Raw genomic sequence first — 27227 nt, 5'->3', positions numbered from 1 at the left:
TTTGTGCCTGAAAAGAATACAAGATTTCAACACAAGATTTTAGCATTATAAAATGAACATTTGTAGTTGGATACATTTCCAGGAAGGATAGTGTAGATAGCATGTTAGACCTGGTCCTGTCTGTTATGTTCATCTCAGGCCCAACATTAATATGGGGCCTGCATGTTGCTCCTTTTTGGCTTTTTATCTGGGGATTCCTTTTGGTTGTCAATCCCTAAATTTTGACCCTAGAGCCCAAACTCTAGATTGAAAGTTACAGCCAAGGGGTCTACTCGTTGCAAGGCTGTCACTGAAAACAGTTGCCTTCTGGATGCAACTCTCCCTGGTAGCATCATATCCACCGTAAGCTGAGTTGGCAACACTTCTCACAGCCTGTTAAGGCGAGAGCCAATGGAGCATGCTTGCCAAGAGTTTGAAAGATGTGTGTATATCTAGTTAAGGAGGCACCAAGTAGCTCTTTTTATTCTTTCATGATGAAATGATGATGAACAGAAATACCAAATGAATGGCTTCCAGAAACAATTGGAAAGTTGTAGCTCTTGTTTCTCTTTGGCATGAGTTTCTCCTTAAAAGAGGGAAGGAGGGGGGAGATACCAAGGCAGAATTAATTTCAAAGGAAGAAAGCATGTTCAACATATTTTTAAATAACTGACTTGATTTACAAAATAGAGCAATGGGGGCCATGCTCATAAATATACATATATGTATATTGCCTAGAATGCAAAACAGTTCCATCTGGGATGGGAGTATTGTTTTTGAACAAAGGGCTTCCACTCAAGCCATTAATAGTGTATTTTATTAAAGGAAAATTGGCTTCAAAAGCAATTGGGGTTTGTGGGAATAAAAATAAAATGGGGATGAAAGTAATTATCCTCTACCCTATTCCTTCCTTCATGTTCACTTCTCTATCCAAGACATAGACAGCAGTACAGCTTGTCTGTCTTCTGCTTCTTCCATATTTGACTTTTTTCCTCTGACTTCATCTCCCAGAAATTGGCACCAAAGGGAAGGTCCAGTCATGTAACATCATGGCTGTCGGGGCAGCTATTCTAGAATGTAAAATAAGCAAAGAATCTCTAAATAGAACTGGCGTTATTTTGACATGAGATAATAATATATAGTGCCGTTCATTCTGCAAGTTCAGTTAGAATCCTTAAACTACTCTAACATTTAGTTGTATGAAAATTAATGGGTGGTATGAAAATGAGATTTTCCAAATTCATATGAAAATACTTAGTTTTTCTTACTTTGAAAAATAAAACATTGGAGCATCACAATGAGAAAAATTACATTCCTGTATTTGAAGATGTACCTTCGACCTTCCATAGTTTTCTGTTTGAAGTTATCAAGCAAAACTGCTGTGTTCCAAATATTAGGAATCAGTTATGAAAAGGAGAAAAGGATAAAACAGTTATGTTTGCTTTTATATGAAGAAGCAAATTGGTTCACTGGATGGTGAATTAACTGCATCATAAACTGCTAGTTGCTTTTCTAAATGCCAATGTGAAACCAGGTAAAATCACACTGATCAAGAAAAAAAAGAGGGTCAACTCTGCAACTTAGGGAGATAGGTATAAAAGATATGCAGCAATATAGTTTCATTGGTGAGTGACTATTTAGATTTTTCTGCCTGTGATGGCTATTGTTGGCTGTAAACCATGCTGATATTTATGATCCAAGCAGAATTATAAATATTTCTTTATTTAAACTAATTAAGAATCAACCTATTTATATGGCTGGGTTTTTTTTGTTTGTTTGTTTTGGTATGGGGAATCCAGCTATATATATCATGGAACTGATATTTGACAACTGCAAACACTATAAAGTGCTATCCAGTTTGTATATGCTGATTGGAAGATGCCCATGTACAAAATTGTACTAAAAAGTTGCTGTAGAACCGTGATGGCGAACCTATGGCATGCGTGCCGGAAGTGGCATGCAGAGCCATCTCTCTGGGCATGCCAGCCGTCATCTGCTGTTCTTCCAGGTTCCGGCACACACATCTGCACCAGCCAGCTGGTGTTTGCATGCACAGGAGCACTGGAAACTGCCGTTGAACTAGAAGCTTTTCCAGTTTCCAATGGTCTCCTTGCATGCGCTGAAAAGGTTCACCAACACTGCTGGAGAATATATGTAACAGTGAATAAGCAGAGCCTGCTCTGAGTTGAATGCAAGGGAGGGGAGGGGGAGAAGGAAACAATCCAGATTTTGCTTGTCAAAACAATTTGCTATGGCTTAGCCAAGATCTTGTTTGAGCTATAGTTACTAAAGTTTGCAACCCCATGAGATCGTTTTGTTCAGAGAGCAGGTCACTGTCAAAAAACCTTTTCTACATGTAGGTAATAATTCAAATTTTTCTATGATAAAGAAAAGATGGTTCCAAAGAATGATCATGATTCACATTTCATATTTTTATGCCACCGCCAATCTTTTTTTTTTTTTGTGTAAGATGCCCCGAAGACAAAGCAGATGCTAAATGCTATCAGACCAAGAACAAAGTCTGAAGGGCTGATTTTGTGGTAGGACACAATGTTGAGATTATCAACCGCATTCAGCTTCAAATGATGTTATAAATTTTCAAAAGTATTCAGAAAATAAGACACCATCAATATTCAAGTTTGGAAAACTCTATCTTCCGAAAGCTGACAACAAATGATATGCATCCAGTTCATCCATCTGCAAGGCCTATACACAACATTCGGAGCAGCATTTCCCAAACCTGTTGCTGTCCAGTTATGTTAAGCTGAGCTACAATTCCTATGATCTCCAGTAAGCATTGGTCATGATGGGAATAGCATATTCAACACACCTGGAGAACTTAGTGGAAGAAAGATGATCTATAACTTGTATTAACTGTCAGGTTGGGAGATATCCAACCTGACATCATTCAGCAAATAGCAGAAAATCAAGCTTTTTAGGCAATTCTTTTGCAAAATGATTTTATATTTTGATTGAGATGAAATTTAAAATGATGAAATGTAAAGTTGTAATGTTTTCAGGACTTTCTCTTGAATCAGATCATTTTGATTGATGAGATTCATCCATAAAATGCAGTAATGGCAGGTGTTTAAAAAAATAAAATATGAAAATTTAAGAACTAATAGTCATGAAAGTTGAATGATATGTCCAGGAAAGTCTATGGATAATGTATTTCTGTACAACAGATAATTATATCCTGTTTGAACTTATTGGTCAAATAGCCGGACTTTAAAATTCTTTGAACCTATGCTGATAATGTATTCAAGTTAAATATAATGCTAAAGTGGGATGTACAACCTAACAATTTTATTTTGCAACATTTTACATGGTTTTTTTGGTCTTGATTAGAAAAAACAAGATATTAACATTCACAGAATTCCTGTTAATAGTGGAATGTCTTAACAAACTCAGATGTTTGTAGAGCATAGCTGGAATCTAGTAAAATGCAAATTTCCAGGTCTGTTGTCCAGATTTCCTGGGGGTTTTTTCCAAGCCACATCCCCTCACAGGGTCTGTCATGGATTATTAACATCATTTAATCTATCCTTCTGTAACCTTGATGCCACAAAGCAGATGGTGGAATATTAAGGAATAAAACACCTGGATGAGGGAAGCAAATATCCTATTATTATATAGAGAAGGACAAGAGTTACATTTATAACTTCACCCACCTGGGCTGGAATGTAAACTTAAAACAATTTACACTGGATTCATTCAACAGAAAAAGTTGCTCAACTGTATTTGCAGTGTAGTGGTTAGAGTATTACACTAGGATTTGAAACATCAGGATTCAAATTCCATTCAGTCAAGAAATTTGGTGCATGATTTTGGGCTCAGCCTAACCTATTCCTTGGAATTGTAAAAAAAATAAAACAGGGAGAATCAGCATTGAAATTATTTGGGGGCAAAGTGGGATAGAGACTATAATGTATAACACTTCTTTCCTCCCTGAGTTCTGTATCTAAGAAAATACAGAGGATATGGTAAAACAAACTAGCAAATCATGAAAATCTCTATGTGGAAGCTAAGCTAAACATTTCCTTTCTTTAGCGCAAGTTGAAACTTTTCCCCCAGGAATTCTCCCTGTAAACTTGGAGACTTGTCTCATTCTAAAACAAAATGGGCAGGTTTTGTCTATCATTATTATGATCAACATTTTATATTGTCCAATTTGGGCTTGCTCTATAGGACTTCCACTTGAGGCTAATATTAATACAATAGATAATCGGATATACTGATGAGAAGAGAAATAAAGTTTAAATACGTTAATGTAAAACTGCAGAACTGTAGAACTGCAGAAAAAACAATTGCTACCAACCTGCCTTCCATTGAGGACCTGTATACTGTATGAGTCAAAAAGAAGGCTGTGAAAATATTTACAGACCCCTCACATCCTGGACATAAACGGTTTCAACTCCTACCCTCAGAACAACAACCTAGAGCACTGCACACCAGAACAACTAGACACAAGAACAGTTTTTTCCCAAACGCCATCACTCTGCTAAACAAATAATTCCCTCAACACTGTCAAACTATTTACTAAGTGTGCACTACTATTAATCTTCTCATCGCTCCTACCACCCATCTCCTTCCACTTATGACTGTATGACTGTAACCTTGTTGCTTATATCCTTACGATTTATATTGATATTGTTTCCTGATTGCTTATTTGTACCCTATGACTATCATTAAGTGTTGTACCTTATGATTCTTGATGAACGTATCTTTTCTTTTATGTAAACTTAGAGCATGTGCACCAAGACATTCTATTCTATTCTATTCTATTCTATTCTATTCTATTCTGTATGTGGAATTATATCAAGAAATTTAGATTTATCAAACTTGGGGCATAACCCCAAAGGAATAAGTACTCTGGACATAAAAGGCCAGACTGAATTTTTTGATCTGATTCTTTATCCACAAAATGAGAAAACTGGTCAATAAGATGATTGGGTTTGGTTGGTATTTTTTGTTTTATTTTAAAAACTTAGTTGCTATTATATATCTGTTTAAACATAGTAATCTGTCTGTATATGTGTTTTTTAACTTTTATTTTAATTTATTATTTTATTAAAATATGTATTGTTTTGTATTCAGTAATTTTATTTCCTTTTTTTAACTATTTGTTCCTATTAATGAATAAAGAATTTTACAAAATTGGAGAGTGGGTGCATTGAAACATGTTTGTATTGAATTATGAATCAGGATATCCTAGTTGAAAAAGAAGCATGAATTTATTAGATGGCCTATGGCTAACCTTTCTTAACATAAGATGTCCATCTATATTTTTGTTATTATTAAAAAAAACAGGATAACTTAGGTTAAAAAAAAGTTGTACGATTGAAGGATCAATGTGAATTATGTGTATTGATGGTTCATGGTACACCAGTAAAATCTTCTACACTTCTCATGAAGATTACAAGCACCAAAATCTTTTAGGGTTTTGGTTTTGGTTTTATTTTTAGTTGCCAATTCTGAAAAAAATATATTATCAGCTCCGTTTGGAAAAGGTTGAAATTTCTGGTGAACTCCTATTGCGTGCATATATAAGGAAGAACTTAAAAATCATTGTAAAGCACAGCAAAAAAAACCCAGTAAAATGAAGGGTAAATTCCATTACTTTTTAGGTCAGTTCAATTCCATTAAATAAGCTTAAATATAAGGGCCCCATGCCTCTTTCAGCTTCTGATGTAAATAGTATTCTCTGTCTGGATTGCTTGCTTGCAGAATTGTATCTTTTGAGCAAACTTCCACATTGAATTAGTCATGCAACACTCCACTTATCATTGCGCTATATGTAAGTGGCAAAATCTCATAGGTATTTCCAGTGGTAGGATTCAAATAATTTAACAACTGTTTCTCCGCCCTAATGATTTCTTCCAACAACCAGTTCATCAAACTGCTCAGAAAGTTAACAACCGGTTCTCCCGAAGTGGTGTGAACAGGCTGAATCCCACCACTGAGTATTTCCCAAAATAGGGGTAATTCAGAAGTGAAGGAATAAAGTACTAAAGTGGGATGGCCTGTCTAAAAGAAAAATAAGTTATTTGGATATTTTAGATTAGAATAAAAGTGGTCAGGGAGAAATACAATTTAATTAAATGAATGCATGGCATAGAATGGAGAGGTTTTTTCTTCCACTTGGTCATCCAATTAAACTGATGGACATAATATTTGGAACAGAAAAAAAATACCCCTGCATACAGCTAATTTAGAGATGGTTGTGACATTGTGATGATATGGCATAGATAGTTTTGAAAGAGGCATGAAGAATTTCAGGATATATAGCATGACAGCTACAAGGAAGCTCTGGATTAAAAGCTTCTCTGCCACTGAATACTAACTACTGTGGACAATTACCTTAATATCTACTCATGTGGCTTCCTTAAGGGATGTGGCTAATGCCATTGGGAAATGAGATGTTAGTCTAGATTTTCTAACCAACAGAGCAGTTCTTTGTGATCTCTGAGAAATTAGGAAACAACAAATCTGAAGTTCACCATAACAGGTTTCTTCATATATATTCATTGTATCCTTTAGATGATAGGCTTAAAGGAATGTGTATTTCTGGATACAAAAGACCACAGTGAGCAGTTTAATTAGCTACCACTCCTAAATGAGTTAAAATTTTCATCCTTGAATACAACAACAGATGACTATCATGTATGTGAGTGTTTCTTGTCACATCTTTTTTTGCCATATTTACTCAAGATGCTTAAGCTTCACTCACTTAATGTGCCAGATATTCTATTATGTATCTTACTGTGATGTGTTGTCAACACAAATTCATATTCCATCGCCTCTCCCACATTCAAAAATACACAGAGGCATCCTTATTTGCTAATCTTTTCTAAAGATTCTTGTTGGATAGTCTTCTTTTCTACTTTTGTGAAAGTATTTCCACCTTTCTTCTCACTATCACATACATTGGCAGCTTTCTTAGGTTAGCATGGCTTTTGCTATTTCTCTCTCTGGCCTTTATATTTATACACACACACACACATTTATACACACACACAAACAGAATAAATATATTTTCCACTTAGAAAAACATTTAATATTTTAATATATAATATTTATTTATTTTTATCCCATATTTATTATTTTTATAAATAAATTAAGGTAGGTAGGACCAGTGCCCTGGTTATGTAGTGGTTAGAATGCAGTATTATAGGCTAAATATTCCACAGTCTGGAGTTCGATCCTGACCAAACTCGAAGTTGACTAAGGCTTCCATCCTTCTGAGGTGAGTAAAATGAGGACCCAGATTGTTGGGGGCAATATGCTGACATTGTAAACCACTCAGAGAGGGCTATAAAGTATTATGGAGAGGTATATACTGTGTTATTGCTATACCTAACATTCCTTCCTCCTTCTATTTTTTTCCACCATAATAACCCTATGAGATGGGTTGAGTTGAGAAAGAGTGACTGACCCAAAGTCACCCAACCAGCTTTTATGCGTAAAGAAGACTACAACTCATGGTCTCCTAGTTTCTAGCCTGATGCCTTAATCACTAAACCAAACTGGCCCCCTCTATGTATTTATTTGAAAAAAATGTAATTTTTTTAGAAAATATACAAAACTCTGTGTTCATGCAAACTTTTTTTTTTTATTTGAATTTATATCCCGCCCTTCTCCGAAGACTCAGGGCGGCTTACAATGTGTTAAGCAATAGTCTTCATCCATTTGTATATTTTTGTATATAATATACAAATGGATGAAGACTATTGCTTAACTTAATTGCCCCCAACTTAATTGCCCCCAACAATCTGGATCCTCATTTTACCTATCTTATAAAGGATGGAAGGCTGAGTCAACCTTGGGCCTGGTGGGACTTGAACTTGCAGTAATTACAAGCAGCTGTGTTAATAACAGACAGACTTAGTCCATTGAGCCACCAGAGGCTGAATTTATACGGTGGACTGCTGTACGGAGGTTGCAGTTATTAAGGTTAGAAATTTCCCTCAAAACAAAATTGACAAAAAATTAGCATATTTATTAAAAAAATGTTGAGACTCTAGAAAGGGTGCAAAGAAAAGCAACAAAGATGAGTGAAGGCTAAAACGTATGATGAATGATTATGGGAATGAAGAATATCCAGTCTGGGTGAGAGCTCCCTATTTAAGCCTGGCGAAAGCTCCGGATTCGAGATCCTCTGCATTAATTTATTAATTTATTAATGCAGAACAAAACGCTGTAACCATCTCTGCTATCAAGATGAAGATCAATCTTAATTTACCTTAAGCAGATGGAGCAAAGTCAGGAGGACAGGCTGATGTAAGCACCAGACCTCATCTTGATCTTTGAATGGTACTTGAGAAGAAAGGAAATAGCGCCTCTGCTTAATAGGGCATAAAAACGAAAGTTAAGGAAGTCCTCGTTAGCATTGTTAGCGCCCTTAACTATGTTTAAACTTGCTGGATTTTATACTTATATGAAGAAATGTTAAAGAGAAAAATTGAAGGACTGCAGAATTGATTTACCCAACCCAAATAAGGAGTTTATGAACAGATTTGACTTTGTTGCAAAGTATAAAGTTTAAGTAAGATGGCTTCTGTGCAATTAAAGCCTGCTGTTTCTAAGGAAACTGGTGCCTCATTAGCTCAAATATATAAACTACAAGAAGAGTTGAAGGAATTTCTAAAGGCTCAAATTTTTGCTATAGACCAAAAGTTTAAGGAAATTGAAGAGAAAATAATGAAAGTTAAAGATACTCTTGAAGCTCAGGATGAAGATATAAAAGAAGATACGGTGGCAGCATTTAAAAGTTTTCTTGAATACACAAATCAGCTGGATGAAAGAGTTGAAGAAGTTAATCAAGTTAATTTGGACTTAAAAAATAAAATAGAGGAGCTACAAACTAAGGTAGAGACTGCAGATGAAGAACGAGTTTTGTTGCAATGTAGAGTAATGGAATCTGCATTGAGAGTGAGAGGTTTGAAAGAAAATAAGCGAGAGAATTTAAAAGATGTCTTTGCAGAGGCTTTTGCACAGATGATTGGACAGAAACCTGTAGATCTTAGAATGCAAATTGAAAAAATCTATCGTGTTAATTCATGGGAAAGAGAAAGACAATTACCAAGAGATGTAGTGATTTATTTTACAACTAGGAAGATTAGGACTGAGATTTTACAAACTTCTTATAAAAATAAAACTCAAATATTAGGACAACAGGTATTAGTGCTAAAAGAAATTCCCTCAAAAAATTTAAGAAATAGAAAAGAGTTTACTTTTTTGGTGGACAAATTTAGAAATTGTCAGATACGGTTTAGATGGGATGTTCCAGCTGGACTAACAGTAAATTATGCAGGAGAGAAATACCGACTTAATATGGTGTTTAGAGCAAGAGATTTTTATACTAACGTATTGAAGGCTGGAACTCCACCACTGCTAGAAGTTAAAATGGGAAGAGAAGTGGAAGTGGTTAAAAAATGTGAGAAGGTAGCAAAGCAAATACAATCTAAAGTAGAGGCTGTGACTAAGGAAGAAAGGTTGAAAGCAGCAGGGGAAGAGCAAAGAATGATTGTAATTACTAAACGTAAAGAACAAGGAGTAAAGAAGCAACAATTTCAAACGAAAAGAGCTTCTTTTTATGGGAAAGAGTAAATCACAAGCAAAATTTTTGGATATAAAAAGTAGAAAGGATAATTTATATTTGGCTTTAGTAAGTAGTTAATTAGATAAGTATAAAACTCAAGGGAAATTTTTTCTTCTTCTTATATAAAATGCTTTATAGATGGTATTTTATACAGATCTTAATCTGTAACTTAAATGTGGGAGATATATTATATTGATGTTATTTTATTATATATGGTGGATTTAGCTATGTTGGACAAAAATTGATGTTGGGTTATATAAAGTGTTGGGGGAAAATGAAAAAAAAAGAAATGGAATTGGTTAAGGCTTGTATGACAAAATGGTTATAAAATATTTGGTAATTCATTGATATGGAAATATGGGGGAGGAAAAAATGGGTTAAATGTTAATTTTATATAAGTTAAAAAGTTAAGAGAGAAAATTTTATAAAATGTTAAAGTTTGGTTGATTATATAAAAAAAATTAGAAGAAGAAAATGTTTATTTAGTAATTGATGTTATTGGGTATGGATGTTAAAAGTACTGAACTGTTGAAAGTGGTGGAAATTTCAGTGTACCTGAATGAATACCCACAAGAAAATATACTGGAATGAAGAAGATGAACTGACTACAATTAGAACAATTATTGGATGAAGAAATATCAAATATCTTATGAATGAACATTTCCTTTTTTATTATTATTATGGAGAAGGAGAGTTGAGGTTATAGGGGAGGGATGGGAATTTATGGATAATTAGTGTATTTTAGCTTATGATTGTTAGATCTTATACCCTGTATTTGGCTCTAGGAAGTCCGGGTGTGTGTGAAGATGGATGGGGGGAGGGGAGTGGGATGTATTGAAAAAAATTTTTTGTAAAACTCTTTAATAAAAAAAAAAAGAATGTCCAGTCTAATGAAGAGAAGAACTAGCAGTGACATGATAGAAGTCTAGCAATATTTGAGGGGCTGTCAAGAGAGGAGGAGGTTGGCTCCAAAACACCTGAAGGCAAGACAAGAAATAACGGATAAAAACTTAACAAAGTGAGATCCAACCCAGAATTAAGGAGAAATTTCCGATTAGTAAGAACAATTAATCAGTGGAATGGCTTGCCTTCAGAAGTTGTGGGTACTCTGTCACTAGAGGTTTTTAAGAAGAGATTGAACATCCATCAGAATGCTATAGGATCTCCTGCTGAACAAGTGGTTGGACTAGAAGACCTCAAGATCCCTTCCAACTCTGTAATTCTGTATTATCCATCTCTACTATACGTGAGCATCATCCAATATTTATTTGTTCGGGGTTAAAAAGGATGTGAGCTACTTTAAAATAATGTTGCTAGACAGGAAAGGGGGTGTTCAACTGAATGGGCGAACATCCAAAATAGGACAAAAACCTACTTGGAGATTTGAGGCATCAATAATTAGAGAAAAAAGATGAATCAAAGCTGTATTATTCACTAACACTTAAAATTTAGGCAGGATCCAAAAGATTCTATAATCTGAAATAGATTATGTAAGTAGAGGAAGGATGCAGGAGAAATGTTGACAGCCAAAACATTATAGCAAGACTGACTATGTCAAAGATCAAAGATTTCTAGCCTGATATGATGAAGATAATGCAATGCACTGAGGGATGAAACATGTAGATTCTTCAAATATAGTTCTACTTTTTCACTTCTTTGTGGATTTATGCTTTAGGAAAGTCCCTGAATAGATATGACAAGTTGGCACTGACAAATGGTTGTCAAAAGTGTAACTCGTATTCTGATGTTGCTATCCTGAGTGTTGAGTAAAGACCTGAGCATACTGTTTTCATCAAGCTAGTATTAGTAGCAGAAGGTAGAGCTCAAATAGTAAAATAGAATATAGACATTTTGACCCTGGATCTGTAATCCCATCCTACTCATCACCAAGCACTATACCCAACATGACTTTGTTCTCATGAAGATTGTTTAATTTAAAAACAAATTAAATAGGAATATGAGCCTCATTGGCATTTAAAAAAAATAATAAAGCTCAGGCTTTGTTTGGAAATGTGGCCATCTGCCCAGGAAACAAAAAAAGACAAAGACAAAGCAAAGTTGAGGTGAGCATTGCTAGCAAAACTGATAGAGGAATGAAAATATATTCTGCTCTATGGATTGTTCACATACCCCATCACAGGCATTTTCAGGAATGCCAGTCATATGGTTTCAAAATTCCAGATGTGTTCCCCAGACCCAGATATTCAGGAGTTCTTGATCTAGATTCTTCTTCCTATTTAAATATTATTCAGAACAGACCCTAAAACCACGATGGTGGACCTATGGCACACGTGCCACAAGTGTCACGTGGAGCCATATCAGTGGGCATGCGAGTGTTGCCCTAGCTCAGCTCCATCGCGCATGCACATGCCGGCCAGCTGATTTTTGGGCCTTCCGGGCCCACCGGAAGTCAGGAAACAAGCTGTTTTCAGTCTCCGGAGGGCCTCAGGAGGGTGGGAGAGGCTGTTTTTTGCTCTCCCCAGGGTCCAAGAAAGCCTCTGGAGCCTGAGGAAGGCAGAAAACAGGCCTACCAGGCTCACCGGTAACCTTTTTGCTGTCAGGTGCCAAAAGCGGGTGGGGGGAGCGCAGGAGGGTTGTGCAGGGAAGGAGGGGGCGCGGAGAGGCACTAAATTATGGGTGTGAACACCGGCATGTGTGACACACACATCCCGCACACACCCCTCCGCTTTTGGCACTTGATGTCAAAAAGGTTAGCCATCACTGCCCTAAAGCCTGTTTTCACAGCTTGTACCTCTTAGATTTTGATATCTGTTAAACTGGCTTGACTGTGAATTATTCTTAGTAACAATCTTAACTGAGTCTCAGACACTCTGCACAGATACAACTCACATCCTTTGCTCTTTCCTTCTTTCGCTCATTTAGTGACACTCAGCTTGTACGAAATGCATTTCCCATTGCAAGGAAAACACTATCATTAGCTGTGCTTTTTTTGGCCTGCATGTGTGTGGTAAAACGTCTAGTAACAGTTGGCAAGACTTCTGCAGGGAGCAAAGTTCCCATGGCTAGATCTAAAGCTCAAATACTTGGAACAAATTAACACCAGCCAAGAAAGTGAGGTTAATTACTGGAACATTTGGAAGATGAAGTCTTTCTAATTGTGGTGTGTGTGTGTGTGTATGTGCTTGTGTGTGTGTGTGTGTGTGAGAGAGAGAGAGAGAGAGAAAGAGAAGGAAAGAGGGAGGGGGGAGGAAGAGAGAGAGATGTCAAATTTTCGTTTCTTCCTCCCTGTTGTTTCATTGCTACGAACGCAGGTGATCTCAACCCAGGTTCCCAACCTAGAGAACTCTTCTCTGTCTGGTCACTGCCACCAAAGGTTTTAGATGATATTTCAAAGCTGGGAACCAGAGGCATAAAGTGCCTGCTATCCTTTCGTCTATGTTTTCTCATTAGTGGTTTTACATCACTGAAAGGCATCTTCATTGGAGGCCCAATATTCCAGCAACATGCTGCTTCAATCTAGGCAGGCTTTTGAAAAAGCAGAATGCATACAATTCAAGAACACAATCCTTGACTTTCCTACTATATTCTCTGGAAAGGGACTCCATAAATCTTGCAGGCTCTGCTAGCACATGCCTTTGGTAACATTTGAATGGCAGAAAATTACTCACTTAACCACACTTATGTTGACCTTTGACACAGAGCTGTATGAAAGAATACAATTTATATCTGGGTATGTATATCACATAGAAATGGAGCCCACACCACTTGAGGTTTATTGGATAATGCTGGATTTCAAAGCAGTTCCTATATCATGTGCTTTGGTAATGGATACAAATTCAAAATTGGATGAAATTAGGTTTGCAAATGTTGACGGAGGAAGAGAAGAATAAAGATAATTTTCAAGTCATAGGTATGGTAAGGCTCACTGAATATTCTGGTTCTGTGAACTTGAAGAACTATGCATATTTCAATTCTCACTGAGTATAATCAAAGTTTCTTCTGTAATAATATGCATAGGGATGTCCTATGGATCCATAGTAAACATTATGGGCAATGTTGACCAGCTTTACTTTGAACAGTTTGAATTAGTAGCAATTGTTGTTTTGATATTTTTAGAGGGTAAACATCCTCCCAAAACATGATTATGTCTTGATTATATCACATAGAAAGCCTAGCTAGCTGGCTGTATTTGTGGAAGAGCTGTCCCAGGGTTGATATTAATGTGCCATTTACTCTATTTAATTGCTTTTAATATTTCTAATCTCAATGAAGATCTTTACAACTCTGTTTACATGCTAATTCTGTCACTAACTGTCTTCCAGGAATAAATTCATCCTAGGGAAAAAAGAGGGGGGATGTTTCCAGAATAAGGTGAATCTTAGTTGAGAGCTATTCAAAATGAAGCAATTACTGGATCCCACCACAAAAAGATAACTGAACAGTTTGTAAATTCATCCATTCTTGGGATATCTAAAGTTGGTTTTCCCAATTATGTCCCCATTAAATATAGAGATATTAAATATTGTGATAGCCTCATCTCATAACACAGTGAATGGAGCACTTAAGGACATAACAAGTCACCATGTGGCATAAGAGCAAAAAAACCAGTATGAACTGTCCATTAATACTCATTGTTGATGTTGTTCAATCACTAAGTCATGTCCAACTGATTGTGATGCCATGGATCATAGCACACCAGGCCCCTTTGTTTTCCCCTGTCTCCTGGAGTTTTCACAAATTCACATTCATTGTGCCGATGACATAATCTAATCATCTCATCTTCTGCTGTCCCCTTTTCCTTTTGCCTTCAATCTTACCTGGTTTGATCTGGTAGATTTTTATCTGTGTCACTAGTACAGATTATTGCATTCAGTATGGAATATTGCATTCAGTTTTGGTCGCCACGATGTAAAAAGGATGTTGAGACTCTAGAAAGAGTGCAGAGAAGAGCAACAAAGATGATTAGGGGACTGGAGGCTAAAACATATGAAGAACGGTTGCAGGAACTCGGTATGCCTGGTTTAATGAAAAGAAGGACTAGGGGAGACATGATAGCAGTGTTCCAATATCTCAGGAGTTGTCACAAAGAAGTGGGAGTCAAACTATTCTCCAAAGCACCTGAGGGTAGAACAAGAAGCAATGGGTGGAAACTAATCAAGGAGAGAAGCAACTTAGAACTAAGGAGAAATTTCCTGACAGTTAGAACAATTAATCAGTGGAACAACTTGCCTGCAGAAGTTGTAAATGCTCCAACACTGGAAATTTTTAAGAAAATGTTGGATAGCCATTTGTCTGAAATGGTGTAGGGTTTCCTGCCTGGGCAGGGGGTTGGACTAGAAGACCTCCAAGGTCCCTTCCAATTCTGATATTATTATTATTATTATTATTATTATTATTATTATTATTATTATTATTATTATTATTATTATTATTTTATTTGATTTTTATACCGCCCTTCTCCCGAAGGACTCAGGGCAGTGTACAGGCAAGATAAAACCAACAATACAATATACAGGTTAAAATACCATTTAAAAAACTTATTTAAATTAGCCTGAAATTAAAATTACCGTAAACTAAAAACCCCGTTTAAAAATTAATAAAATTTCACATTAAAAAATCCAATTTAAGCCAGCCCCGCGCGGATAAAGAGATGTGTCTTCAGTTCACGACGGAATGTCCGAAGGTCAGGTATTTGACGTAAACCCGGGGGAAGCTCATTCCAGAGTGTGGGAGCCCCCACAGAGAAGGCCCTTCCCCTGGGGGCTGCCAGCCGGCATTGTTTGGCGGACGGCACCCTGAGAAGTCCCTCTCTATGGGAGCGTACGGGTCGGTGGGAGGCGTGTGGTAACAGCAGGCGGTCCCGTAAGTACCCAGGTCCTAAGCCATGGAGCGCTTTAAAGGTCGTAACCAACACCTTAAAGTGCACTCGGAAGGCCACAGGCAGCCAGTGCAGTCTGCGCAGGAGCGGTGTTACATGGGAGCTACGCATGGATGCTGAAAGCCTGTTTAATCAATATACTTAAATATAATTTCTCCACCTCATATAAATCGGTCTGTTTGTTTTACTTGGTGGCTTAATGAATGGACAGATGAGCAGATCTATTTGCTCCATTTATCCATCATGTTTCTAGGCTCAATGTGGACAATCAATCAGTGAAAGAGCTTGCCTCCAGAAGTTGTGGGTGCTCCATCACCGGAGATTTTAAAGAAGACATTGGACTACCATTTGTCTAGAATAGCATAGGGTCTCCAGCTCAAGCAGGGGTTGGACTAAAAGACCGCCAAGATCCCTTCCAACCTTGTTATTCTATGTTCTAATAACATTTGCATTGAATCTATATTTTCTCTTTCTTTTTTTTTTTCAATTCACTATGCAATCCTCATAGGTTTTCAGATACGTTGTGCACAACTTTTAGATAGACTGAATTTGCAATGTTTTAATGCATTATAAAATATACATAGCACATGTCGGATCAGGTGCTCGTTCCATTAAAAGTGATAGTGATCCTACAATTCTTCATGTCTGCAGGAGTAAGGATTTTGTGGTCCTATGGAGCCTTTGGGAAATGAGTGATTGATACTCTGAGAAGCATTTTTGTACACAGAATTGTACAAAGAATTTTGCAAAATCATGTCAGGTACATGAAAATAGATTGTTTTGAATCAATCCTTGGATGTGCCTGAAACTTAAAACAGGAACAGAAATCGGAATGTCTTGCAAACTTCCAAAGATGTCTTGTTCAAAAGGATAGCCAAGGATAAGATAAAGCGTCCTTGGTTATTTTTGGAAGTGACAAGACAAACTATAGATTAACTGTGTTATCCTATGGATGTCTAAGCATTGAATAGAGTGGCATAGTATTAACTCTCAAAGGAATACATTTTATCACTGAATCGAATCTGCCCAAGTGGAGTGTGTTTGGACTATGCATTCTCCTTAAAGTAATGAATTTCAAAGTGAAATAGTTGACCTATCAATTCTCCTTAAAGTACTTTGCCACTGTCAGGACTGTTTAATCAAGGCTCTGTTTACTGGTTTTCCAGTGCCTATACTGGCTTTCCAGAGCTTCCTGGCTTAAGAAATGTACCTCCTCATATGCCTCTAGAACAGCTTTCCCCAGTTTGTTGACCTCTAAATAAGTTAAACTGCAATCTCCACAATTTTTAGTCAGTATTTTCCCTGGTATTATTCTTTTGAGGTGTTACTGCAATTGGCAGGAACCAGACTGAATAATACTGTTATTACTGTATTACTATATAAATCCCAAAGTTTGGTCTACAGACTTTGGGATTTATAGACAATTCATGATCTACAGAGGTAACACAGGTGGTCCTTAGACAGAAAAGAAAATGTAGTTATACAACATGTACCTCTTATGTATCATATTTGATGTTTCATTATTATTTGCAAATGTTTGTGATGAGTGCAATATGTATTTGAGGGAGCATAATATATTATTAGAAATGGTTATATTATTAATACCATTTGATATATATAGTTGATTTCCATCAGACCTAGTCTATGCTAAACAAGTCTAAAATTGCTTTCTTATGTGATACTCTGAAAAAGGATTTAAGAACACTATAGAGATCAATTTAAAGAAAAAAATCTTATTTCTATCCCTTTAGAACAGTGATGGCTAACCTTTTTGCTATCGCGTGCCAGGAGGGGGGGATGGTCGCGTGCATGCCCACACCCCATAATTCTATGCGCCTCACCCCCCAAGAATGCATGTGCAACACCATCCCCGCTCCCCGCCCCCCTGGTCCTGGCACGTGATGACCCGGTAAGACCATTTTTTCTCTCTCACCTGGCTCCAGACTCTTTGTTGTGTCTGCGCCCCCCGAGCTGGGGCCCCTGCCAGAAAGTGACTCAGAAATTGAGGGGGAAGGGCCATCAGGACTTACCTCTGGAGCACCGGCTTCCCTGGCTCAGCTCCAGGAGCCAGAGGCAGGTCAGGTGGAGGAGATAATGAGGCCTCCGTCCCCTGACTCTTTCCCCCCACAAGCCACGCCTCCAGACCTGGCTGATGGCAATCAGGCCTGGCTGGACCCTAGGTTTCGTAGGCAGGAGAGGCGGGAACAACAGAAGCAAGGGTGGGGCAGGCCTAGGAAGTGCTGAGTCATGGAGCCACACCCCACAGGATATAAAAGCAGCAAGGGCTGCTATACCCCTTTGTGGCAAGCAAATCAACTGCTTAACTAGAGCTGAAATACTGTTTGTTCCTGGTTGACTCATCGGCATCAAAAGAGATAACAGAGACACTTGCAGACGTTCGTTAGTTTGCTGCCAGAAGCTGATAGTTGCCAACTAATTAAGTCATTGCTCGGACTGAGGCGAGGGGGACAGAACACTCTTTCTAGGAGTCTGGGGAGGGTGAAAATGGCCACCCCCACCCAGTGGCCTTCCGGAGGCAAGGAACAGCCCGTTTGCCAACTACCGGGGGGACTGAAAGGCCCGTTTTTTGCTGTCCCCATCCTCCAAAGCCTCTCTAGGAGTCTGGGGAAGGCAAAAACAGCCTTCCCCACTACACCCCGGAGGCCTTCCAGAAGCCAAAAATGGCCCATTTTCCAACTTCTGGTCTCACCGGAAGCTGGCAAATGGGTTGTTTCTGGCATCTGGATGGCCTCCAGGGGGGAAGGCTATTTTTACCCTCCCCAGATTCCTAGAGAGGCTTTGGAGGCTGGGGACAGCAAAAAACTGGCCTTCCCCACCCCCACCCCCGAGGCACTCTGGAGACAGGAAACAGCTTGTTTCCCTACTTCTGGTGGACCCAGAAGGCCCGAAAATCAGCTGGCCAGCAGGCGCAGGCGCTGAGCTCATATGCCCACTGATATGGCTACGTGTGCCATCTGTGGCAGGCATACCATAGGTTCGCCATCACAGCCTTTAGAATATGCTTCAATCCCCATAGGAAAAACATCTTCCTTATACAGAAAGTCTGTTCTAGTTCTCATTAGTCTATTTTTTAAAAGTAAATTTAATCAAATATTTTCTGGCTTCTCTAATTATCTTCATGTGAATGTAATTTCCAGCCCAACAGCAGATTCTTTATCAGAATGAGGCATTTGTCCTATTAGACTCTGCTGACAGGATATCCTGGGCCAGTATGAAGGATATCGCTTGTGGGATGGCCCCAAGCTGCATATTTTATAACATATGTTTGGAGATACACATGTCTTATTTGAGTTAAGCATCATTTGGATGGGGGGGGGGAAATCGCATAAATAATCATAAAAAAATAAAATGAATATCAGCAATTATGTAATAATTAAATATGTACCTGCCAGTATGTAAATGGTAAATGCCAATCTGGGCTGTATATCATCTGATGATGGAGGAGGAGGAGGAAGAGGAAGAGGACATTGTGGTGAATCGTCTCCATCCCAGTGATCTTTGTCATATATTTGTTAATGTGTGTTTGGTATTATCCCATTCTCTCTTGCTATCTGGGAAGTTATTTATAAGCCTTTGCAGCTACAGCAGTGGTGGGATTCAGCCAGTTAGCACCACTTCAGGAGAACCGGTTGTTAGTTTTTTGAGCAATCTGGCAAGCTGGTTGTTGAAAGAAATCATTAGGGCAGAGAACCGATTGTTAAATTACTTGAATCCCACCACTGGGATTCAAATACATCCCACCTTATATATGGGGCAGGAAAAGGGTAGAAACTGTGGACAGGGAGAATGTTATCAAACCCATAAACCACAAGTGCATTTTTTTTCCAGCAAAAAGTCCAAACTATGTTTCCAATTGCTAGCAAATGTAGTCATTGTCTTTTCTCTAATTAAAAAGATTATTTTCACTATTTCACATTCTGTCATCTTCATCAATTATTCCTCCATTGTAGGTATTTCAAGTCTTTCCATCTTTTTGCATACAATAATCTCACTCTGGTTACCATATTAAAAAAAAAGTCCATAAATATTTTCTAGTTGTTACAAAATATTAGTCCCAGGAAGAAAAGATCTGTTTTCAGTTGAATATTGGTGTTTAGAATTATTTGTATTACTGTAAGTATTTCAATCCAGAAAATTGTTATTAGTTGGCTAATATGGATTGTATTATCTTAACCCAGGGGTCTGCAAACTTGGCTCTTTTAAGACTTGTGGACTTCAACTCCCAGAGTTCCTAAGCCAGCAAAGCTGGCTGAGGAACTCTGGGAGTTGAAGCCCACAAGTCTTAAAAGAGCCAAGTTTGCAGACCCCTGTCCTAACCTATTATACACAAACCAAGATATCAGCAAAAAGTTCAGATGATGGTCATGATTACTCAACCATACACCAAACACTACAGGTCTCAAATGTAAATTAATAAATGCAAGAAGTATTGTAAACAAATTACCTGAATTTATCCTTTTATTAAACAATGGTACATTTGATATTATATTTGTTTGTGAAACATGGCTGAACTCATCCCTCCCTGACTCCATTATTTCAAACAAAGAGTAACAAGTCTTTCGATCAGATCATGAACACCGCAGAGGTGGTGGAGTAGCTATCTTTTACAAAAAATCACTGAACTTAAAAAATATTCAAGTTGCACATAAACTTTCTCTTCCTGAAACTATTGTATGTGACCTGTCCACTAACACCACACTTAGATTCTTACTATGCTACAGAGCTCCTGACTATGACATCGCTCATGAAAATATGTTAACCTCACTACTAACATGGGTTACCTCTTGTCCATATCCTCTCATCTTCCTGGGTGACCTAAATCTACCTTCTATAAACTGGATAACAAATGAATGTACAACCGAACCTACACTATACAGTGTAGTGTAGCGTATACTACACTATACAGTGCCGTTACAAACCTAGGTCTTGAACAACTAGTAACTAACAATACAAGACTCAAGAGCTGCCTCGACCTCATCTTTTGCAATAACACGAACTCAATTTATGGACGACAAATAAAAGAACCCTTTTCCAACAGTGACCACTGCATGATAAACTTTTGTCTAAATATACGCCCTTCCATAAATCGTCATAACAATAGTAATCCAAACTACAATTTTTAAAAAGCCAACTATGACCTTATAAACAATGATCTCTCATTTCTTGACTGGCAAAATCTATTCTCAACCTGTATCACTGCAGAAGACCACTATAAAGTATTCCTACTTGAAATCAATAAAATCATCAAACTATACGTACCACAAATCACCACCAAAAAAAAAACAAACCAAATTATCCATAGCAATAAAAAAGCTTCAATCCAAAAAAAAATCCCTCTGGAGAAGAAACAAAAAGGGCTATGTAGCAAACTTCAAAAACCATTACAGAAATATTTGCAACCAAATAAAAACTGAATGTAACATTTACCACACCAAGCAAGAAGAAGACCTACGCACAAATTCCAAACGTGCGTTTTATAATTTTGTGAACAATAAACTTAAAGAAACAAGATCCATCCCACCACTAAAAGAATCTAATGGCAAAGAATGTACTGATGAAACAGTTAAAGCAAACGTCTTTAATACACTCTTTGGCTCAGTCTTTGTAAACAGTGATGGTTCATATCCGACATTCCCCAGTTGTACTAACAATGAGTACAATGTCTTAACACATGTAGACTTCACAGAAGATAATGCTGAAAAAGCTCTTCGCAACCTGAAACCATCATTATCTATTGGGCCTGATGGACTATGTACATACTTCTTAAAAAAACTTTCAATTAATATAGCAGAACCCCTAAGCATAATCTTTAATAAAGCTTTCACAACTAGTTCCCTTCCCAAACTCTGGTCTCTAGCCACAGTCATCCCTATCTTCAAAAAAGGAGATCCCAGCCTAGTTGAAAATTACAGACCAATCTCTCTATGTTGCGTAACATGCAAAGTAATGGAATCTATCATCAACCAATCCATTACCCTCCACCTAGAAAGAAACAACCTACTCTCTAATAAACAATTTGGTTTCAGAAAAAAATTATCATGTAACTTACAACTTCTCCACTGCAAAAACATATGGACTACTAACCTTGATCAAGGGAAAGCAATAGATGCAATCTACATAGCTTTCTGCAAAGCTTTCGACTCAGTAGTACATGATAAACTTCTCCTAAAACTAAAATCCTATTGCATCTCAGGACCCTTCCACAATTGGATAACAGCTTTCCTGTCAAACAGACAACAAGTGGTCAAAATTGGCAATGCTTTATCAAATCCTGTTCCTGTCAAAAGTGGTGTTCCCCAAGGCAGCGTTCTTGGACCAATGCTCTTCATACTATACATAAATGATCTCTGTGACCTTATCTCAAGTTATTGTGTTCTCTTTGCTGACGATGTCAAACTATTTAACACTACCAACAATACTTCTACCCTTCAAAAAGATCTTGACTTTGTATCCGATTGGTCTAAAACTTGGCAACTCCAAATCTCAACCAGCAAATGTTCAGTCTTACATATTGGGAAAAAGAACCCTAACAATAAGTACAAGCTTGATGGTCATTACCTTACAGATGACCCCCACCCTGTTAAAGACCTTGGAGTTTTCATATCAAATGACTAAGTGTCAAAGCCCACTGCAACTACATAGCAAAAAAGGCTCTAAGAGTTGTAAACCTAATTTTACACAGCTTCTTTTCCAAAAACTCTACACTACTAACCAGAGCATACAAAACATTTGCTAGACCTATTCTTGAACACAGCTCACCTGTCTGGAACCCATACCACATCTCTGACATTAATACAATTGAATGCGTCCAGAAATATTTTACAAGAAGAGTTCTCCGCTCCTCTGAAAACAACAAAATACCTTATACCACCAGACTTGAAATCCTGGGATTAAAAAACCTAGAACTCCGCCGACTCCAACAAGACCTGTGTTTAACACACAGAATCATCTATTGCAATATCCTTCCTGTAAAAGTCTACTTCAGCTTCAATTGAATAATACAAGAGCAAACAATAGATTCAAACTTAATGTTAACCACTTCAGCCTTGATTGCAGAAAATATGACTTCTGTAACAGAGTTGTTAACGCTTGGAACTCACTATCTGACTCTGTAGTCTCTTCTCAAAATTCCAAAAATTTCAACCAAAAACTGTCTACTATTGACTTCACCCCATTCCTAAAAGGATTATAAGGAGCGTGCATAAGAGCACAAAAGTGCCTACCGTTCCTGTCCTATTGTTCCCTTTCATTATATCAAATTAATATAGTTGTTGCATACTTTTGCTTATATATGTTTTTATGATATGTTGTTGGTTTATATCAATGTTTGTGTATACTGTTGTGACAAAAAAAAATTCATATCAACACCCCTTCTCTGTCCATGCATCCAACTCACCCATATATTCCAATGAGCAGGGCTTCTCTTACATGTTATGAGTGCCATGTTGAATTTTTTTAGTCATCCCCCATGAACACCCCTTCACATAACTTTTTCCACATTTTGCTGTGAATGGTTTTGGCTGTTTATAAACTGTACCATTCCCTCTCCAACCCACAGCCTTTTAAATTACTCTGATTTGTTTTACTGTTGCTTTAAAAGATATTCTTTATCTATTTAAAAAGTTCTTACTACTATTGTTCCTTTGGTTTTTTTTAATTTGTTCTGCTTTTATGTATGTGTTTGTTTTAAATAAATAATTTATTAGTTCCCCACAAAAATAAATCTTTTTTAAAAAAAAGATCTGGATTTGTTGCATACATGCAGGATTAATTACTGTGACATTTGGGTGGGGTTGTTTTTAGCTGTTAGCACAAGCAAATGTAGTTAGTATATCAAACTACAAGTCCTTATTTTGTTGATGAGTGATGGAAATGGCAGCTAATACTGCCAAGTAGTCATATAGAAACAACAATGTTTTGTCAATAAGGAATTGATAGTACGGTATGTAATTAATCAATAAATTCTGTACTAAGTGGCAATTCTGAGTTGTCTTCAGTTGAGGCCCTGGAGTGTTGGATCATCGCGCTATCAAAGGAATATGAAAAGAAAATTATTGTTAAGAACGTGAATGAATATTTTGCAACTTCATTACCAAAATATATGAAAGATGTCCATATCTAACTTAACACTATCAGGGAATAGATACAAAGAACTGAATGGTGATTAGAGTCAAAGTTCTACTACTTTGAAAAATTGAAAATAAATCAGAGAATCAAGGAGCATTGGGGGGGTGGATGTATTAAGTATTCAGATTTGAGATTAATAATCTGATAAAAATACGCCATGTTTTTAAAGATTGATCTCTATATTAAAAGAGAGCAAGGTAACAACTGTAACACATTTTGAAAAGAGAAAAAAATTGACTTATACAACAGTATTGAATCAACAAGAGAAACAAGAACTCTGGGAAAGAATCACCCCAAGTTAGAACAAATATGAAAGCACAGATAATCATCATCCAGTCCAACTTGAGTGAGATAGCTGGGCATTGATGGACACTTCCTCCCAGATGCAGAGCAAACACAGCAGTCTCACCATAATGACAGTGATGGCTCTCCATGTACAACTGCGAAGAATTTTTTGGCTTTCTTAAGAATGACAAGAACATCAGAAGAGTAGATGACATCATCCCTCAGTCTCTCGCCATCACTACTTCTGATCCTCTTATAAGGGCTCTTTGCAAAAACCGAAGAAAGAAAAATATGAAATACCAAGTAGGAAATCAAATTCAAGGTTATAGGAGAATTCAGGAGAGGAAAACTAAAAGAAGAATGCAAAATATTTGTTTGCTTTTTTTCCTTCATGCAAATAATGTAACCTTTACTGTATCTCCATAATTAATTTTATTTACAATAGACATAAATATAATGAAACCTTGTGTTTTAGCTGGCTGAAGATTTTTCATTAAAATGTTGCAGGTTATATTTGTGAAGTCAGAACCAGGTACTATTGCAGTGATTTCTGTCAAATTTTACTTTCTAGTACCTCTGAAATGAATTCCAGTCATGCTGATCCTAGTATATATACCTTATATTATTAGATTTATATGTAGAGCCAATTTGGTGTGGTGACTGTGGAGTCAGGCTAGAAACTGTCCTGCTTTAGATATGATTTAAACTTCTGTGTCTCTGCACAAGAGGGAACGTATGTTGCTGTCATTCTGAGATGGTTGTGTAGCTGTTGCTCTCATACCTCTGTGAATGTTAATGTTATGGCTAGTGGGCACTCAAAACAAGTTGGAAGTAGGACACGCATCTCCAAATAATGTTTATTTATTTATTTTATTTATTATTTAAACTTATATACCACCCTATCTCCCAAAGGACTCAGGGCGGTTTACAGGCATATAAAAACATCAATATACAAATTAAAATAATCATTAAAAGACTTATTCTAATGCCAATAATTAATAATACCAATTATTAAAAATAGAAATATAAATATTAAAATCAATTTAAAACCCCTCTAAATTTAAAAATCTAAGCCAGTCCTGCACAGATGAATAAATGTGTCTTGAGCTCGCGACGGAAGGTTCGAAGATCCGGAAGTTGACGGAGTCCTGGGGGGAGTTCGTTCCAGAGGGCGGGAGCCCCCACAGAGAAGGCCCTTCCCCTGGGCGTCGCCAGACGACACTGCCTAGCTGACGGCACCCTGAGGAGTCCCTCTCTGTGAGAGCGCACGGGTCGGTGAGAGGTATCTGGTCGCAGTAGGCGGTCCCGTAGATAACCCGGCCCTATGCCATGGAGCGCTTTAAAGGTGGTCACCAAAACCTTGAAGCGCACCCGGAAGGCCACAGGTAGCCAGTGCAGCCTGCGCAGGATGGGTGTTATGCGGGAGCCACGAGGGGCTCCATCTATCACCCGTGCAGCCGCATTCTGGACTAACTGTAGCCTCCGGATGCCCTTCAAGGGAAGCCCCATGTAGAGAGCGTTGCAGTAATCCAGGCGAGACGTCACGAGAGCGTGAGTGACCGTGCATAGGGCCTCCCAGTCCAGAAAGGGGCGCAACTGGCGCACCAGGCGAACCTGGTAGAACACTCTCCTGGAGACGGCCGTCAAATGATCTTCTAGAGACAGCCGTTCATCCAGGAGGACGCTTGTTGCGCACCCTCCATCAGGGCCAATGACCCGCCACCGATGGCCAGCCGCGGATTTAGCTGACTGTACCGGGATGCCGGCATCCACAGCCACTCTGTCTTGGAGGGATTGAGCTTGAGCCTGTTTCTCCCCATCCAGACCCGTACGGCCTCCAGACACCGGGACAGCACTTCGATAACCGTTGGGGTGGTCCGGTGTGGAAAAGTACAGCTGGGTGTCATCCGCATACAGCTGGTACCTCACACTGAACCCACTGATGATCTCACCCAGCGGCTTCATGTAGATGTTGAACAGAAGGGGCGAGAGGATCGATCCCTGCGGCACCCCACAAGTGAGGCGCCTCGGGGCCGACCTCTGCCCCCCTGTCAACACCGACTGCGGCCGGTCGGAGAGATAGGGGGGGGACCACCGGGAAACGGTGCCTCCCACTCCCAATCCCTCCAACCGGCGCAGCAGGATACCATGGTCGATGGTATCAAAAGCCGCTGAGAGGTCTAATAGGACCAGGGCAGAGGAACAACCCCTATCCCTGGCCCTCCAGAGATCATCCACCAACGCGACCAAAGCCGTCTCCGTGCTGTAACCGGGCCGGAAACCGGACTGGAACGGGTCTAGATAGACAGTTTCATCCAGGTGCAAGGGAAACTGATATGCCACCATACTCTCTACAACCTTCGCCGCGGCGGGTTGGAGACCGGACGATAATTACCTAAAACAGCCGGGTCCAGGGAAGGCTTCTTGAGGAGGGGCCTCACCACCGCCTCTTTCAAGGCGGCCGGAAAGACACCCTCCACCAAGGAAGCGCTCGTAATCACCTGGAGCCAGCCTCGTGTCACCTCCTGCGTGGCCAGCACCAACCAGGAGGGGCACAGGTCCAGTAAACACGTGGTGGCATTCAGCCTCCCTAACAACCTGTCCATGTCCTCGGGAGCGACAGGGTCAAACTCATCCCATAAAATGTCACCAAGACCACCCTCAGCCGTCTCACCCGTATCACCGCAATCTTGGTCCAAACCATCCCGAAGCTGAACGATTTTATCGTATAGATAACCGTTAAACTCCTCAGCACGTCCCTGCACCGGGCCACCCCGCCCCCCCTGGGGTGGGAGGGAGCGGGTCACCCGAAACAGGGCGGCTGGGCGGTTATCTGCCGATGCAATGAGGGAGGAGGCGTAGCTACGCCTCGCTTCCCTCAATGCCACTAGGTAAGCCCTAGTATAGTATAGGACTTCACTAGTGTCCGATCAGCTTCTGAACGGCTGGACCTCCAGGAACTCTCTAGGCGTCTTCTCCGGCGCTTCATCCCCCTCAGCTCCTCGGAGAACCAAGGAGCCGGTTGGGACCTGCGCCGGGTCAGAGGCCGCAAAGGCACGACCCGGTCTAAGGGCCCGCCGCCCGCTCCCAGGCCGCAACAAGTTCCTCAGCCGAGCCGTGAGCCAGACCTCAGGAAATGGCCCAAGCTCCGTCCGAACCCTCCGGGTCCATCAGGCGCCTGGGACGGAACCAATGTATCGGCTCCGTCTCCCTGCGGTGGTGAATGGCGGTCAGAAAGTCCAGACGAAGGAGAGAGTGATCTGACCATGACAAAGGTTCAGTGACTATTTCCTTTAAGTCCAGATCTCTCAACCACTGACCAGAGACAAAAATCAGGTCCAGAGTGCCACCCCCAATGTGAGTAGGGCCATCAAC

At 39.0% G+C, this 27227-nt stretch overlaps 1 long non-coding RNA gene across 1 annotated transcript in view; it reads right to left on the bottom strand.

The window, feature by feature from the left end:
• Positions 1 to 24118, bottom strand: part of LOC131187438 (uncharacterized) — a 59723-nt gene extending 35605 nt beyond the window's left edge. The window contains exons 1-2 of the long non-coding RNA XR_009152551.1: positions 23977 to 24118; positions 14359 to 14469 (exon numbers count right to left, since the gene is read on the bottom strand). This is a non-coding gene — a long non-coding RNA (uncharacterized LOC131187438). The remainder of the gene's footprint in view (positions 1 to 14358; positions 14470 to 23976) is intronic.
• Between the last annotated feature and the right edge of the window lie 3109 nt (positions 24119 to 27227).

This window comes from Ahaetulla prasina, chromosome 1 (assembly GCF_028640845.1).
Source record: "Ahaetulla prasina isolate Xishuangbanna chromosome 1, ASM2864084v1, whole genome shotgun sequence".
Classification (NCBI taxonomy): Eukaryota; Metazoa; Chordata; class Lepidosauria; order Squamata; family Colubridae; genus Ahaetulla; species Ahaetulla prasina.
Note: the sequence above shows the minus strand (reverse complement) of the source record. Positions and strands in the feature narration are given on the sequence as shown.